At 37.7% G+C, this 16,982-nt stretch overlaps 1 protein-coding gene across 5 annotated transcripts in view; it reads right to left on the bottom strand.

The window, feature by feature from the left end:
- Nucleotides 1-12,976, bottom strand: part of dlgap1b (discs, large (Drosophila) homolog-associated protein 1b) — a 138,756-nt gene extending 125,780 nt beyond the window's left edge. For all 5 annotated transcript variants that reach the window (XM_051098116.1, XM_051098121.1, XM_051098119.1 and 2 more), the window contains exon 1: nt 12,748-12,976. The gene's annotated coding sequence lies outside the window, so the exon portion shown is untranslated. The remainder of the gene's footprint in view (nt 1-12,747) is intronic.
- Between the last annotated feature and the right edge of the window lie 4,006 nt (nt 12,977-16,982).

Raw genomic sequence — 16,982 nt, 5'->3', positions numbered from 1 at the left:
CAGTTTCTTAGAAAAAAACACAACAAAACACGTGAAAAAACACGACACAGTGCTTTGCGAAAGTATTCATACCCGTTCATATATATATATATATATATATATGTTAAACTTAAACTTAAAAGATTCCATTGCATAAGTATTCATACCCTTATCTAAGACAGTTAAAATTTAGGTCAGGAGCACTCATATTGCTTGTAGATGTTACTACACTTTGAGTGAAGTTAGCCTGTGACAAATTCAATTGAATGGGTATGATCTAGAAAGGCACACACATATTAATAAAAGGTATAATAGCTGAAAATGCATATCAGAGCAAAAACCAAGCCCTGAGGTAAAAAAAAAAAACAACTACCTGCAGAGCTCAGAGACAGGATTACGTCAAGCCATACATCTGGGGAAGAGTTCAGAAAAAATTCTGCTGCAATGAAGGTTCACAGAAGCATGTAGTCTATGTTACCCTTAATGGAAGAAGTTTGAAACAACCAGCACTCTTCCTAGAGCTGGCCTCCTGGCAATTGATGGAGTAGGGCCTTGGTTAGAGTGGTGACCAAGAACCTGAGGAGTACTCTAGTTGAGCTCTGTGAATATATATACATATGGGAGAAACCTACAGAAGGACAAACATCACAAACAACACTCCACCAATCTGGGCTTTATGGTAGTGTGCCCAAACTTAATCCTAAACTGTGAATACAATATTCTCTGGTCTGATGAACCTCAATTCCATACATCATGTTTGAAGGAAACCAGGCATTCCGCAACACCTGCAGAGTACCATCTCAAAAGTAAATTGTGGTGGTAGCAGCCTCATACTGTGGGGCTGTTTTTCAGTGGCAGGGACTGAGGGACTCGTCAGAGTAGAAGAAAAGCTCAATGCACCATAATATTGAGATAGCCTTAATGAAAACCCAGTCCAGAGCATATTGAATCTCAGACTGGGTAGAAGGTTCACCTTCCAACAGGAGAATGACCCAAGGATGTAGCAAGAGTGGCTTATAGACAACTCTGTGAATGTCCTTGTGTGGCCCAGCCACAGCTTGGGCTTGAACGCATCATTCTGGAGAAACCTGAAAATGTCTGCCAGACCCCACTTAAGCTAACAGAGCTTGAGAGGTGAAGAAGTGAGGCAAGGAATGGTAGACAATTGCCAAATGTTGATGTGCAAATCTGGTTGCATCATACTCAAAAAGACTTTAGGCTGTAAAGGTGCTTCAGCTAAGTACTGAAGGGTATGAATACTTATGCAATGCACACATTTCATTTTTTTTTTTTTAATGTATGAAGTTGTGACAATTCTGTTTTTGCTTTGTCATTATGGTGCATGGAGTGTAGATTGATGTGGGGGAAAAAGTAAAGTAATCTAAAACTGTTTAACATAAGGCAGCAACATAAAATGTGAAAAAAATGAAGAGGTACGAATACTTTCACAAGGCACTGTAGGTTCTTATAGTTCATACAGCTGCCATTCCAATGCTTGAGTTAGTTGGTTTCATGGGGATGCTGGGACTACTCATGCTAGAACTGTCCATGTAAATGTCAGTATGCTTACAGTTTCTATGCATCTATTTGTGTGCACGCATGCACATTTATGTGTGTTCTGCAGGCTGTGAAATTAAATTTGTCAGACTCTTACGACCCCAGCATGTCAGAGAGCCACAAGTATATATTGAGTGTTACATCTATATCAGCACTTCTCATCCACCTCTCCTTAACATTTTTATTGCACGCTATTCCATCCACATGAAATGTTTCTTAAATGCAGTCTATAACCGGCATTCTCTCTTCACTTTACTCTGACTGTGGCGTGAGTAACAGAAATGTTTAACATTTATATTCATTGTCTATGTCAGAGGGATGGATAGACCTTTTAAAATATCGGTTCTAAACACCACTTCTCCTGCTATGCACCGCTGGAGAATGAATGGCGGCATTAGAGCTTCATCTGTGTGGGGTTGTAAATCAAACTGGTCTTGAATGCCTGTAGCCACAAAAACACAAAACACTACAGATGTTAAATGATAACATACTGTATAGTTTCACATTTAAGTCTTAAATGAGCAGTTAATCCTGTTCTGTTATCAGTTAATAACCTTTATGTCTTCCCAGACCTGTATGATTTTCTTTGGTGGAACTATTAATATCATCTAATACATATTTGGTAATAAAAAATGGCAGACTAAAACAGACTGAAGTCTTTGTTCAGCGAAAAACTATAAACAACTATATAAACAACCATACATGTACCTATTTATACAGTATATAAATAATTCTCTTTCACAGATGAAAGTCATACAGGTTTCTTGATACATGAGAGAGAATAAATAATGAATTTTCTTTTTTGGATAAGCTATCAGTTTAAACCTGCTCTCTGCTTACTGTCTTATGTTGCTGACTTTCTCTCTTTGTCTTTTTCTTTTTATCACTCTCCCTGTTTCACTCTCTGACCAACAGGCCAAGTCTATCAGTAACAAGGTATGAAGTCAATTTTGTTTCTTCTCAAGGGAATTTTGAGAAAAATAGAGGATAGAGAAAGGGATAGAAAGACAGAGTAAGGGTAGACAGGGTCCTTATAAACATCACAGCATGAGGTAAATCTCTTTTATCAGTATCAGGTACAAAGTGTGTGTTTCACAGCTGTGTAACTATACTAAAACACAAGCCATGTTGCTTTTATCCTTTTAGATAACCACTGGTTACAGCATATTATTAAACAGGTACATGTTTTCATTATTAGCAGAGTTTGCCAGGTCAAGCATGAGTAATATTTAAGATATTTTTGCTTTACTTTAATTCAGAGAACAAGGTGATGTTCAGCACTGCTTAGAGCATCCAGTGTCCATATATTTATCAGTATGTATGTGTTTTCTGAGATATCATGTATTTGATCTGCCCTGATCAGCTTGTAATAATGTACAGTGCATGTGTGCATAGAAATTGTGTGTGTGTGTGTGTTTAGCTAAGACAGATCTGTCACACACACTGCCACTTCCCCTCCTCGTACAGCTTGTCTAGTGCAGATTATCCTTGATAACAACTGCTTACACAAATCTCTGCGCTTTAGACAGTGTGTGTGTGTGTGTGTGTGTGTGTGTCTGTGTTTTGGGGGGGTGGAAATGAGTGCTCCACAAAACAGAGGATGTCATCAACGTGAGACGACACAGACCTCATCAAGCCAAACTGAGAAGTAATCTAGTATTAACTGATAGCAACTCTTTCATACACAGCTGAAAGTCATTTCCACAATGTCCTGTTCATGCGTCCTGTGCGCAGAACCTGATTTTACCAAGTACGACATGTTCCTGGATCAACATCTTTGTTGACCCTGGAACAACATTGTGATTAACCAATCAGATTTGAAAAATCAGTTTATAGTTTTTGTGAAGTTTAGGCTTACAATCAGTGTTTGTTGCTTGTACATTAGTGTCATTCATCTATTATGTCCTCTGATTTTAGGGATTACTCATGGGTAAGGTTAGGTTTAGGTGGAGGGATGTGGTCAAGATTAAATTTTTGGATTAAAATGTTGTTCCAGGGTCAACAAAATACGTTGACCCAGGAACACATCTAACTAAGCAAAATCAGGACGTGCCATTATGCTACATGGATGCTAAGATGTTCTGTGTGTCTATGTGGTTATTAGGGTGTTATGAGTGGTTGCTCCATATTCTGTCTTATTAAGAATGAATGATAAACAAATCTAAGTTCTGCACCACGTCACTATTTTCTAGCTGTCTTTTTTATTATTTTTAATGAAAATCTAAAACATGTTTTTCTCACACAAAAAAAAACCTGCAAAAAAAAGCCCTACATTTTGTCATAGTTTGAAAAAAAAAAAATAAAAAAAAACATAAGAATCTTTTGGTCTATATATTTTTTTTGTTGTTTTTTTTCCCCATTTATTTATTTTATTTTTTCAAAACTTTGATAATACAGTTTATGCAAGTTCCAATAGAGTGTGGGGATTTTCTAAAGGTTTCTGAAAGATTTTTCTTAGGCCTGCCGGAAGTCCTTGGCTGAAAGGTTTTTGTAGTTAAGTTGTGGAGGGACTGGATTCATGAATCTTAAGAAACAAGCTAAGAAATTTCTTATTCTAAGTTCTTAAATGTTACATTTGTAAGTTTGTAAGAACATACCAAAGTGCAGTTCTCTTAAAGGTCCACTGAAGTGCTTTGAAACAAGCAGCGCTATTCCATGTGTTTACATAATTTCACCTGAAATGGGAAGAAAGCCAATAGCGTTTCATTTATTTCACAGCTTGGACCAGAGCCACTGAGCAGCCACAGTCTCATCCATATCGCTATAAAATGTAGCATTCTGTGTAGATTTCAAATGGGTCCGATACGTTTTGTGGTCTGACTCTGGCCGACTCATATGATCCGCTCCATGCTATTGTGTCTCTGGACACTATGTGACACAGCACAAAACCAGACTTTATTCGCCCCAACGGAAACCATATTTACACTATCTGAATCATTCCCTATCCCCTATATACTGTAGTGCACTATGTGCAATTCAACGTACATAAATGACTAATTCTGTGAACAAATGACCAATTTCAGCCGCAGCTTCAGCGTCTATTCATAGTGTTTGGAGCAGGACTTCTCGGATTCTAGAGAGCATTTGATTGGACAAAGTTTGACGAGAAGCTGAAGTGCAGTGTGATGTCATCAAAATCGTTGATACATTTTGGCGGAAGTTAAAGACTCTAAGTTTTGAATGCTTATATCTTTTAAATGGAAATTTTGTCATTGTTTTTGAGCACACCAGCTTATAGATAACCTTAAAAGGAGAAGTTCACTTCCAGACCTAGGGTAGGTCGAAAAACTCCTGTCTCGTTTTCTTCTTTAACGTCAAAATCGTCCTACATTGGTGTTTTACCTTTTTTTTTGTAAAAGGTGTTTGATCTTCTTTGCATGTTCACTTTGTAAACACTGGGTCGGTACTTCTGCAGCGATGATTTTGAAGTTGGGGAAGAAAATGAGATGGGAGCTTTTCAACGTTCCCTAACTTCATTGACCGTATGGAACCGGGAAAAAAACAGAGTTCACGCAGAGCATTGTTAAAAAGTATATAAACTGTCACTTTGTTTCGAAAATGACCGAACTCTGTCTCCATCCTTTGTTTCTGCCCTGCTTCGCCCATAACACAAAACCTGTTGTCATGTACCTCTCTAAGAGTTAAATGCATTATGAGCCCAGGGTTCTCACAGGGCTACAGAAGAACGAGTCAGGGAAGAGCACCTCCACTTCATCAATTATTCAATGTTCCTTTTTCATAAATCTCAAATGAACTGTACTTTCCCCACTTTCAGAGAAAAATACCTTAAGAGATTGTGGGAATTAGCACAACATCAACCCACAAAGCTGCATCAACAGAGCGGCACCACTTTTTAAAGATGCAAATGAACATCATTGTGCAACTTGACAATACTGTCTATCTCTCTCTCTCTCCCTCATACACACACACAAGAACTGAGCTGAGGCGAGCAGACACTGCTGACTGTTCAGCTGGACTGAAATATCTTTTCAGCTCATCAGCATCTGTATGTCATCTTTAATATGCTGTCACTTCCTTCTTTCCTGTGATTGAATAATACTGCCTATACTTTTTGTATAGAAGACGACTGGTTCCTGCACATTTTGATTGGCTGCCTGAGTTAACTGGATCCTTTCACTTCCATATAGTGCCACATATAGTGACAGCACTGCTTTACACAATATAATGGTTAAGGCTATGTTAAGCTATTTTAAAAATCGTAATGGTTCAGTAGTAATGAAATCTTCTATACCCTAATTTTCAACAATTTCAAATCTTTCATTAGGCATTTTTGTGCATATATTTTTCATATACATACAAATAAGAACAGGTACTACAGTATATGCAAACTTATACATTTACATTTATTCACTTGGCAGAAGCAAGTACTTAGGTAGGTATTGATATTGATGTTTATTCAGTGAAGGATTTATCAAGACTGACTCTAACTTGTGTTTGAGAGTCTTTTTGAACGATTAAGCAGAACCGGTGTATACAAGTATTTTGTTCATAATACTGATTGCGCTTTATCTTTGACTGAATAACCTAAAACCTATAACCTCATAAGAATCATCTGTTTGTGAATCTGATAACATTGGTCATGCTGTATGTTTGCTTTTGCATGCAGCCCACAAGGCCAACTTCTTTTTTCTTGCCATTATTTTGTAGTATAGTCTCATCACATTCAATCTCAAGTAAAACATGGTTTCTTTTGCACACTGCTGCTAAAGATCTAACCAACCTGATCTCATGAAAAAAACATACCTTTGGGAACTTTTTCACAAGACGTGAAATACGTACTGCATGTACATTTTGTGACATATTTGATGTGAAATATCCATTGAATGGCACTAAAAGAGTGTTCATATTTTTTTCCCCAGAACAGATGAATGTGCATATGGTACTTTTTATGTGATGTTGGTTTTGTATGCGTCACCGCAGTTCTGACTTGAAATGTCTGTTGAGTTGTGCTATAACTTTAATGCTTAGAGATGTTTTAAAATAACATACCATCTGCACTACACCTAAACCTACCTGATAGTATGAACAAAAGTGAATGTGACGTAAAAACACAAGCTCAAGCATGCCGTTTTAGCTTGTTTTTGATCTCTTTTATCGTAAGTCATGTTTTTCACAAGACTCGTACCCAAGGATTCCACATCCTAAGTCCAATTCTTTGCCAGCTGAGCTACCGAGCAAGTTGTTATGGCCGGAAAGCAAAACAGACGGAGCTGTAATAGTAACAGTGTATGAAAGCGACTACAAGTGTTCATTGTTTTACCACCTCTAGTGTTCATTTCTGTTGGAAACTGCAGTGATATGTACTTATTGGTATGTATTTTCCATCTTGCGAAAAGTTCCCACAGGTATGTGTTCATCATGAGCTCAGGTAGGATCTAACACATGCACCCAAATATAAAGACAATTTAACCAAAAATGAAAGACTTTTATTTCAATCTATTCCTTGAACTAAGCTTTGTATGGTATGACATTAAAAATATTTATGTCTCAAGTCAATTGGACATCTTTTATGTTACTTGACATCTCCCTGTACTTTGTAATTTCATGGAAAAGACATGAGCATGTGTAAATTTTTCTATTCCTGTGAACTTTCTATTAACTATTCCTCCGGCTATGTAAGGTAAAGTTAGAGACAACATGAGGTAGCATAAAAATTCACCGTTCTTCAGGAAGTCTCTGGGCAACAGACTGAATCTTACAGGCTAATAAATTTTCAAAACCCTGAAACTAAGGAATCGTGCCTTTGTACACTCTCTCTCCCACTCTCTCGGCCTTTCTCTCTACCTTTAATTTTGGCAAACTTGCAAACTTTACACCATTCCCTGTCATTTTTTCTTTTTATAGTCACTCTCTCACTCTCTCTTGCTGTGTTTGATCGTATATGTGTTGTGGTATGGTGACAGATCAGGGCTGTGAGGCTGACAATGCCGAGTCATGCCAGAGAATTTTAAAGCAGTCACGTGTCTGTGTGTAAAATCACATTCATTAGCACCCAGTGAGTCCACTGAAGTGAACTGATGGCAGTGCATGTTTGCCTTCTCCAAGTTATTGCTGTCTGTTTTCATTCCCTTACATACTACGCTCCACACACACACCATAAATATAACCACTGGCTTGCTTAAAGGATGTACTGTATGCTCAGTGATGCTGACAAATGAAGATGAATAAAACACACACAGACACACACACACACACACACAAAACAAACATAAAAACAGCTCTAATGTTCTAGACACATTGTTCAAAAGCTTAGCAATTAACATTACCATTGTTCATCATTATGACAATAAAAACAATTAATAGATTGTAAAAGTAAAAGATAATCATGTCATTGTCATAAACATAACAGAAAACAATGTCATAAACAATAACACCTTCACCTACCATTGCAAATATATGCTTCACTGCTCTGACATTTAAATGTCTCTACAAATGCACAGCATGTACATGAACCTGGGTCACTCACATCACGACATGTGCACTGTACTTGCCAGGCCACGTCTCCAACAAAAACAATTCTGTGTTTATTTGAGTTTAGCCATGTCATTTTGTAAGTTACTTGGTTTCTATTTCCGTTTGCTAGGTAGCTCCGCCCACAGTGAAATCTCACTGGTCTAAAATTCTGCTCCATATAGCTGGACATTAAACATTGCATAAATTTGATTTAAACAGTAGGTCTACATAATATTCACATATGCTATTCATAGGGGACATATTGTAATAGCTCAACAGTTACAGCATGAAATATTATTTAAACCTATTAATATTAACATTTTTACATAGCATTTATTTATCTCATAATTCTGATTTTTTTATTCTTGCAAATCTCCTAATTTACTTATACTATAACTCAGTTTAACTCAAAAATAGTGAGTTTGTATATTTTGAGGGGGGAAAGCCAGAAGTATGGGATATAAACACCTATTCTGAGCCGAGGGGAAAAGAGAGAATGATGAGTTGTTTTTCCTTATTAGAATTGTGAGATATAATCTCGGAAGTCAGAATTATGAAATATAAAATCAAATTTACCTTTTTTTATTCTTTTATTGCATGGCTCTCTAGACTGCCACTTGAAAACCATCATTTTCTTAGACCAGATGACAAAAAAAACATCATCCCTGTTTCGGATCTATAAAACTATAACGTCCTATTTCACTGAATGAAAGTCCTTATCGCTGAGTGACAAGCTCTTGTAATATTAGAACATTTTGAAAATGACATCTAATCAATACAATCTATAATCTTTTAAATGTAATTATTTCGTACCGTATCTGTGCAATTCTCTATTCTCTAGTTTTGTGCAACCATGATGCGCGTGTCCCGAATGTTTACAAACTTATAATTGGTCTATTACTTTTACTAACTTTAGATTAAGGAACACAAATTCTTTAATAACTACAAGTTTTCCCTCAGACAACTCCTAATTTACATTTAAATGATAAGTAAGGTAGTTGTTGTAGTAGTTATGTTTACGCATTGGGTAGAGTTAAGCATCTAGAATATGAAATTGTTGAATAAAGTTGTTATTTTTATTTTCTTTGCGCACAAAAAGTATTCTTGCAGCTTCACACAATTATGGTTGAAACACTGATGTCACATGGATTATTTAAACAATGTCCTTACTACCTTTCTGGGTCTTGAAGGTGGTAGTACTGTTGCTGTCTATGCAGGGTCAGAAATCTCTTGAATTTCATCAAAAATATCTTAATTTGTGTAACGAAGATGAACGTCCTACAGGTTTGGAGCAACATGAGAGTGAGTAATTAATAACCGAATTTATTTAAATATCCCTTTAAGCAGGTTTAAACATTTCCCTTGAAAACACTTTTTAAACACTTGTGAAATTTGCATTGTCAGGGCATTTTTTCTTCTTTCACTAAAACAAAAACTCGGTCTCTCAAATGTAATGTTCTGGCTCTTATGGGGTTCTGGAACCCTCCTGCCACCCCTCAATGTGAACACTTCTACATCACATACATACTGATTTTGTTCCTCCTCTTTCTCCTAAATCATTTCCCATCACCTTTCACTTTCCTGTCTAATAAAAGTCCAAAAAGGTTCATTCTAATTCACATCAGTGAGTTCTTGGCCTCAACATTCAAAGCCTCACTTGTCCTTTATTCCACCTTTTCCAAATTCTCCTCCATCATTCTGAAATAAGAAACTGATGGCTGCTCAAATGGCCTCCCTTGGGCAGCAGAAGAGAACACTGAAGGAAAAAAAGTATCTGGGAATGCTGAGAGGTTCCCGGCTGGCAGTGTCATCATGGCTCCGGAGCTCAGCTGCAGGGTCCTACAGGACTGAAATGTATTTCTCAGCTGTGATAAAGGACTCTACACTTCTGATTTGATACTGTGCTGAAAAGGATGATTAGTGCATGAATTTACCACCCCATAGGCATGAAGTACACACTTCTGACAAAGGGCCTGACATCTGATTTGAAGTGCACACTACAGCGTAGAAGAGCTTGTATGAGATCTGCCCTAAGGCAGGGGCTACACAGAGACTGAAGTACAGTAACGGCTATCAGTATAGCCGCAGGCTTTGTGAAGATGAACAATCACAAGGCACAGGGCTACACACGCAGTTACATTTATTCAATACTGCACTGTAAAAAATTATTTTTCAAAGTTGCAAATAAAGATTACTGGAGTATGCATTACTTTAAGAAATTATTATTTCAGTCTTTCTACTTCATGTTTATGTTTATGTAAAATGTGGCCATTTTTCAATACTAGCAATTTCTAAAGGTAAATCATTTTAAAGTCAACCCTACACCAATTGTTTAATGCAAGGCAGCATTCATAAAAGATGCAAATAAAATACAATATACATTGTTCATAATTGATATTTTAAACATTCCTTAGGAATGTTAGATACTTAATAACAGGTTTTCTGAACCTATTTTGGGTGTAGTTATAACAGAAATGATTTACTATTCTCGCTTTGTGTTACACAAAGATGTTGACACACTGATTTGAAAATGTACAACGGTAAAAAATAAAAAAAATCTCTTGCAAGTTTGCTTTATTATTCAGAGAGGCTCATTACTGCCATGTGCCAGAGAGATGCACCAATCTGAAAAACATAAATTATTGTTGACTATGCCTGCAGGCAGCCAGTTGAACTCTCACACAGATAGACAGACAGATAGATAGATAGATAGATAGATAGATAGATAGATAGATAGATAGATAGATAGATAGATAGATAGATAGATAGATAGATTTGCACAGTTCTTAGGTTAAAAATAAAAGATTTTAAATATGAAACATCTTTAGTTCTCAGCTAACATCTTTGGTCCATTTGAATCCCCTGCAGCATAGAGCCCAGAAGCGCTGTGTGTGGCATGCATGAGTGTGCATGTGTGTGTGTGTGTGTGTGCATAATAAACACAGAACCCCCCACATGCACATTTATGAAAGAAAAATAAAAGGCTCATTTACTCAATATAGAGTGCAAGTGGGGTGTGTTACAAATAACAAACATGAAATATTTATGCATTTCTCATTATGAAACATATCAAATCTTCGTGCATTCTACAGAGCTGAACCAGCCACCTATTACCACTCGTACTGAATGAGAGTGGAAATATTTGATTAATGCTCAATGTGTTTTGGCTGATAGATGAAGTGATGAGGAGAAAGAGTGTGACGGTCAGCCTGGCAGCTGCAGATATGCAAGCAGCCTAGGAATGAAGAATTTGCAGCAGTGTGGTCTGTGGAGGTAGAAAAATCTCTCTCTTGTACACAAAAATCACACACAGCTCTATGATTTGAGTAAAATGACTGCTGAGAATGTAAATGGGAACCTAATGTAAGGGAGCAGCCAAGAGTCTCCATTAGGAAAACGACTCAAACAGACTAAATGTCTTAATAAAAATGAAAAATGCAAAAGGGTTTGTGTGAGGGTTGTGTTTAGGGTTAGGATATATCATTGCCAGATACATCAAATGGGAAGTCGGCACCATGATAGACGTGTGTATATGTTGCCTTTGTGCCAACCTGTCATATATTTTAGTCATTTAATTATTCATAGAATTACATTTCTCAAAGAACCATGTATACTGGATATTTTATCTAGTATGCCTATAAATTTTTAAAATCACTTCAGTAAAAACATGCCATGTATTGTCATACTTCATTCATTCATTCATTCATTCATTCATTTATATATATATATATATCTCACAGGGAGTTCACAGTACTTAGCTTTTTAAGACTATATTTGCATTAAAAGTATGCATATTGTCTTGTAAATACATTGACTTGTTGAGTATAAATGTTCCCTTAAATTATATGATCATTCATTCACTTTATAAAAAAATATCTAAAAGAAATTTCATACACTGTCTTATAAATATATATATATATATATATATATATATATATATATATATATATATATATATATATATATATATATATATATATAGTAATGTAAACAGGTTTTTACTACAGGATTTGTATCTATTTTTTCTATAGATACAAACATTGTTTTACAGTGAGTGATACACTTTGTTTTACACTAAAATGTGTGTTTATATAAAATTACATAGTTACAGAACACATGCGTTCTATGTACTTCACGTAAACCTTTCCGCGCGGCTGCCAGTGCATTTACGCACTAGTACGCAACGCTATATGACGTCATAATTGCATGAGTCTGATACAGTTAATGTCGTAGAAATTAAGCAATTTATTAATTATGACGCGTTTTGCCTGTGCACTCGCATTTAATGCGTGCGTAATAACTTATCCCTTTCCGCGTCCCTATCTTCAGTCTCCAAAAGCGTAGTCGTATAAAACACTTTAAAGTCAATCTGTGTAATATAATACACCCATAACGTTCTCTCGTTCTACATCTAAAATTTAACGATGAGACTGAAACAGTCTTACAATCAACAGTTCACTGACGCTCCTTATGGTCACTTGAGTGCGGTCCAAATTCCCCGCAGCCGTAGGATCGATTGCAGTGACATGTTGAGAATTAAACCGCTTCCCACCAGATAAAACAGTGAGAGATGAGACAATAACACATAATGACACCACTGACATATGCTTTAATCTACGTACTGGAAATCATCCTTGCAGTAGCTTGCGTCCAAACCAGCGCGGGAGCCAAGCAAAGCACACACAGCGTCCAACAATTGCATGGAACTAAGCTGTCAATTATATGCACGCTCCTTACCTCGAGAGTTTCACGGTGCAGATAAACACAGTATTTTCGGGAAAACAGCCTGCTAAAAACATTAAATCCGTAACGGTGCAGGTTGCGTGGATCTCAGCGGTGGACTCTGATGGGGTCTCGCAGTGTGAACGGAATTAAAGCCCGGGTTGCGGTGGATAGGAGGTCCCCCTACTGCCGACTCCTCTCACTACCTTGCGCGCTTCACCGTCTGCACACACAGTACTGCTGCAGCATCAGCTGCGCTGAGAAAAAAGCCGGGCGGCTGTAAACTACGGAACGGATTACTGTCTCAAACTACGGAGGAGTATTAATGGGTCCCGCGCTCGGATAGTATTCACATGTCTAGGTGTCACTACAGAGTTTAGTTCCATCCCTAACACACCTGCCTGCAATTTTCAGGCAGTCCTGGAGATTTGGGTTAGATTTTTCAGGTGTGTTTGATTAGGGATGGAGCTAAACTCTCCTGCCTCCTCCCCCTCCCTCATCAACTCTAATGGCTGATGACTTTGCTACATTCTTCATTATTAAAATTACAACCATCACTGCACAATTCTCCACATCACAACTGTCAAACATCTCACCAGCAAACATAAACTTGCTCATGTTCTTTTCTGCACTCTCAGAGGCAGAGGTCTCATCCAATCATCCTACTACTTGTCTGCTTAAAGCCATTTCTCTGTCAGTTGTACCTGCACTCACTCACATCATTAACATCCCTTCACACTGGTGTTTTTCCCTCAGCATTTAAACTGGCTCAGATAACCCCACTACTTAAGAAACCCACTATTAACCTAGAACTTTAAAAATAACTACAGACTGATATCCATTCTTCTTTTCATTGTTTAACCAAGTCTCAGCCTTTCTCACACAGAACAACCTTCTGGACAGCAACCAGTCTGGCTTCAGAAGTAGACATTTAACCAAGACTCACCCTGCTCTTGGTTGTTGAAGCCCTAAGACTGGCAAGAGTGGCTTCCAAATCTTCAATACTTATCTTGCTGGATCTGTCCACTGCTTTTGACACAGTTAACCACCAGATCTTCCTGTCAACCCTCATGGCAAAGGGCATCTCAAGAACCACACTGCAGTGGTTTGAGTCTTACCTCTCAGATAGGTCCTTCAAGGTATCTTGGAGGGGTGAGGTGTCCGAGTTGCACCATAGCCACTGGGGTGCCTCAGGGCTCTGTTCCTGATCCACTTCTCTTCTCTATCTACATAGTATGACCAGGTTTAGAACATGGCTTTTCAACATGGCTTTTTTCACTGCTATGCTGATGACACTCAACTCCTTTAATAGCCTCTACTTCTAACCATGTCTAACAGACATGTCTTGCTGGGTGAAGAACCATCACCTTAACCTTGTCAAGACAGAACTGTCTGTGGTTTCAGCCAACCCAACACTTTCTCACAATTTCTCCATCCAGCTAGGTGCATCAACCATAACACCTTCCAGAACAGCCAAGAACCTTGGAGTTGTGATTGATGATAAGATGAGTTTCACAGACCACATTGCTAAAACTGTTTGGTCCTGCAGATTTGGCTTATACAATATTAGGAAGATAAGGCCCATTCTATCGGAACATGCTACACAACTCCTTGTTCAAGCTCTTGTTCTTTCCAGGCTGGACTATTGCAACACTCTCTTGGCAGGTCTTCTTACCTGTTCTGGCAAACCTCTGCAGCTGATCCAGAATGCTTGAAAAGTTTGCATTCTGCAAGTGAACAGTGCATTTTAGTGCCATCCAAAATCCTTTTCACAGACTGTTAATCTAACTGTTTCCTGCTGGTGGACTGACCTGCCTAACCTAACCCAAGAGTCTTTAGCCATTTTCAAGAAACGGCTAAAACACATCTCTTCCACTCGACTCTAACTCTAGAACTCTCTATTCTATTTCTGTTCTACTTTCTTTCTTTCTTTCTTTCTTTCTTTTTTAAGTTAACCTTCTAACACTAGTGTTCTCTATTTTTATCCTATTCTATCTATTTGTTTTCCTTTTAATTATTATGTAAAAATAATAATAATAACGACCCTCACTATTCTATCTCTTTTCTATCTCCTTTTTTAACGATCCTCGACTGGGATCATTTGGAGCCCATTGAAGCTGCATTTAATCTGCATTTTGGAAGTTCAAACTTGGGGGCATCATAAAAGTCAACTATATGGAGATCTCAAAATCATACAGTCATTGTTGGAAAGGGCTGAAATACACAAAAATTCTAAAGACAAAAAAAAAAAAAAAAAAAAAAAAAAAATTGTGGGACCTAAAGGATTTTTCTGAAGAACAGGGGGCAGTTTAACTGTTCAGGACAAACAAGGGACTCATGAACAACTATCACTAAACAAACAAACAACAAACAAAAACACAGCTGTGGATCATTCAGGTAACAACACTAAGAATCAAGTGTATGTAAACTTTTGAATGGGGTATTTCTTTTTATAAATTCAACTATTATTTTCTTTTGTTCATTATATGTAAGTGTCTTTTATGTGAAACATCTTATTCAGGTCAGTACTAAAAAAAATAACATGCATTTTGTATGATCCCTCTTATTTTGGTAAAATAATTAACACTTTGCAGATTCTGCAAGGTGTATGTAAACTTATAACCTCAGCTGTATATATTGTTGCAATTTTGTTGTTTTGATGGCTTTAATTTGTAAGTCACACTGGATAAGATCATCTTCTAAATGATTAAATATAAATGTAAACGTACACCTTATAACCACACAGCAGAAAAGCTGTGTTACGCACACCTGCAGGCTATCCTTACTGTTGCCCCTTATTGAAGTATTGATAGAAAGGCGTAAAATTGATTGCACACACATGCATGCAGAACTCAAAGACATGGACACACAAAGGTTTCAAAAAATCTAATAATTGCCAATTTATGAAATATAACAGCATTCATTCATGTGTGTCCAGATGTTTGGCTGCCGCTGTTTGAATTGCCCTTTCACATTCTCTGTTGGACTTTCTTTTGCACACACGCAGAGAAATGTGCGAGGCCACTTCATCATCATTATGAGTGTGTCAAGCTGGCTGGACAGGGTGGGTGTAGCGGTGGCCAGGCTGATTTAAGGGGCAACTGGGGACACAAGAAACATCTTTCCTGGGGGAGATGATAAATGAGCTGGCCTCATTTTAGAAAAAGGACAGAAAAGCCCAAAATTTACTCTGTCAGGCACACCAAAAGATTTACTAAAAGTATTGTAATGTATCAGAATTCTTATATACTATTGCTGTAAAGATACAGTAGGCATGTGGAGAACTGTGAGACTCTCCAAGAATATTCATCCTCAGACCATCACTGACCCACTGCCAAACTGATCAAGCTGGATGATGCTGCAAGCAGCATAACATTCCCCACGGCGTCTTCGGACTCATTTTGAACCCGATCTTATCTGTGAAGAGAATGTCGCGCCAATGGCGGACGTGCCAATTCTTATGTTCTCTGGAAAATGCCAATCAAGCTACATTGTGCTGGGCTGTGAGCAGGTCCCAGTATAGCAGTGGTTTTCAATCCTGGTTCTGGGGACCCACTCATCTGCACATTTTGTGTGTCTCCCTTATTTAACACACCTGATTCAGATCGTTAGGAGAGAGAGATCCACTGAGTGTGTCAGATAAGGGAGACATACAAAATGTGCAGAGCAGTGGGTCCCCAGGACCAGGATTAAAAACCACTGCAATACAGAATGCTGGGACCTCATGTAACGCTCACAGAGTCTGTTTCTGACAGAATTTTCAGAAACATGTACACCTGTAGCCTGCTGGATGTCAGTTTGGAGGGCTCTGGCAGTGCTTCTTCTTTTCCTTCTTGCACAAGGGAGCAGATAGCAGTCTTGCTACTGAGTTGTTGCTCTTGTATGACCCTGTCCAGCTTTCCTTGTGTAACAGCCCATCTCCTGGTATCTCCTCCATGCTCTTAAAACTGTGCTTGGAGATACACTGAACCTCATTTTGTTATGTTGCTGCCTTATGTTGAACTGCTTTAAATGACTTTTTTTCCACATCAGTCTACACTCCATACACCATAATGTCAAAACAGTTTTTAACATCTTTGCAAATTTATTTTCAATTACATAAGTATTCATACCCTTATCTGGGACAGTTGAAATTTAGCTCAGGAGCATTCATATTGCTTGTAGATGTTATTACACTTTGAGTAAAGTTTACCTGTGGCGCTGTGATTTGGAAAGGCACACACGTATTAATAAAAGGTCTAATAGCTGAA

The sequence above is a fragment of the Labeo rohita genome, chromosome 24 (assembly GCF_022985175.1).
Source record: "Labeo rohita strain BAU-BD-2019 chromosome 24, IGBB_LRoh.1.0, whole genome shotgun sequence".
Taxonomy (NCBI): Eukaryota; Metazoa; Chordata; class Actinopteri; order Cypriniformes; family Cyprinidae; genus Labeo; species Labeo rohita.
Note: the sequence above shows the minus strand (reverse complement) of the source record. Positions and strands in the feature narration are given on the sequence as shown.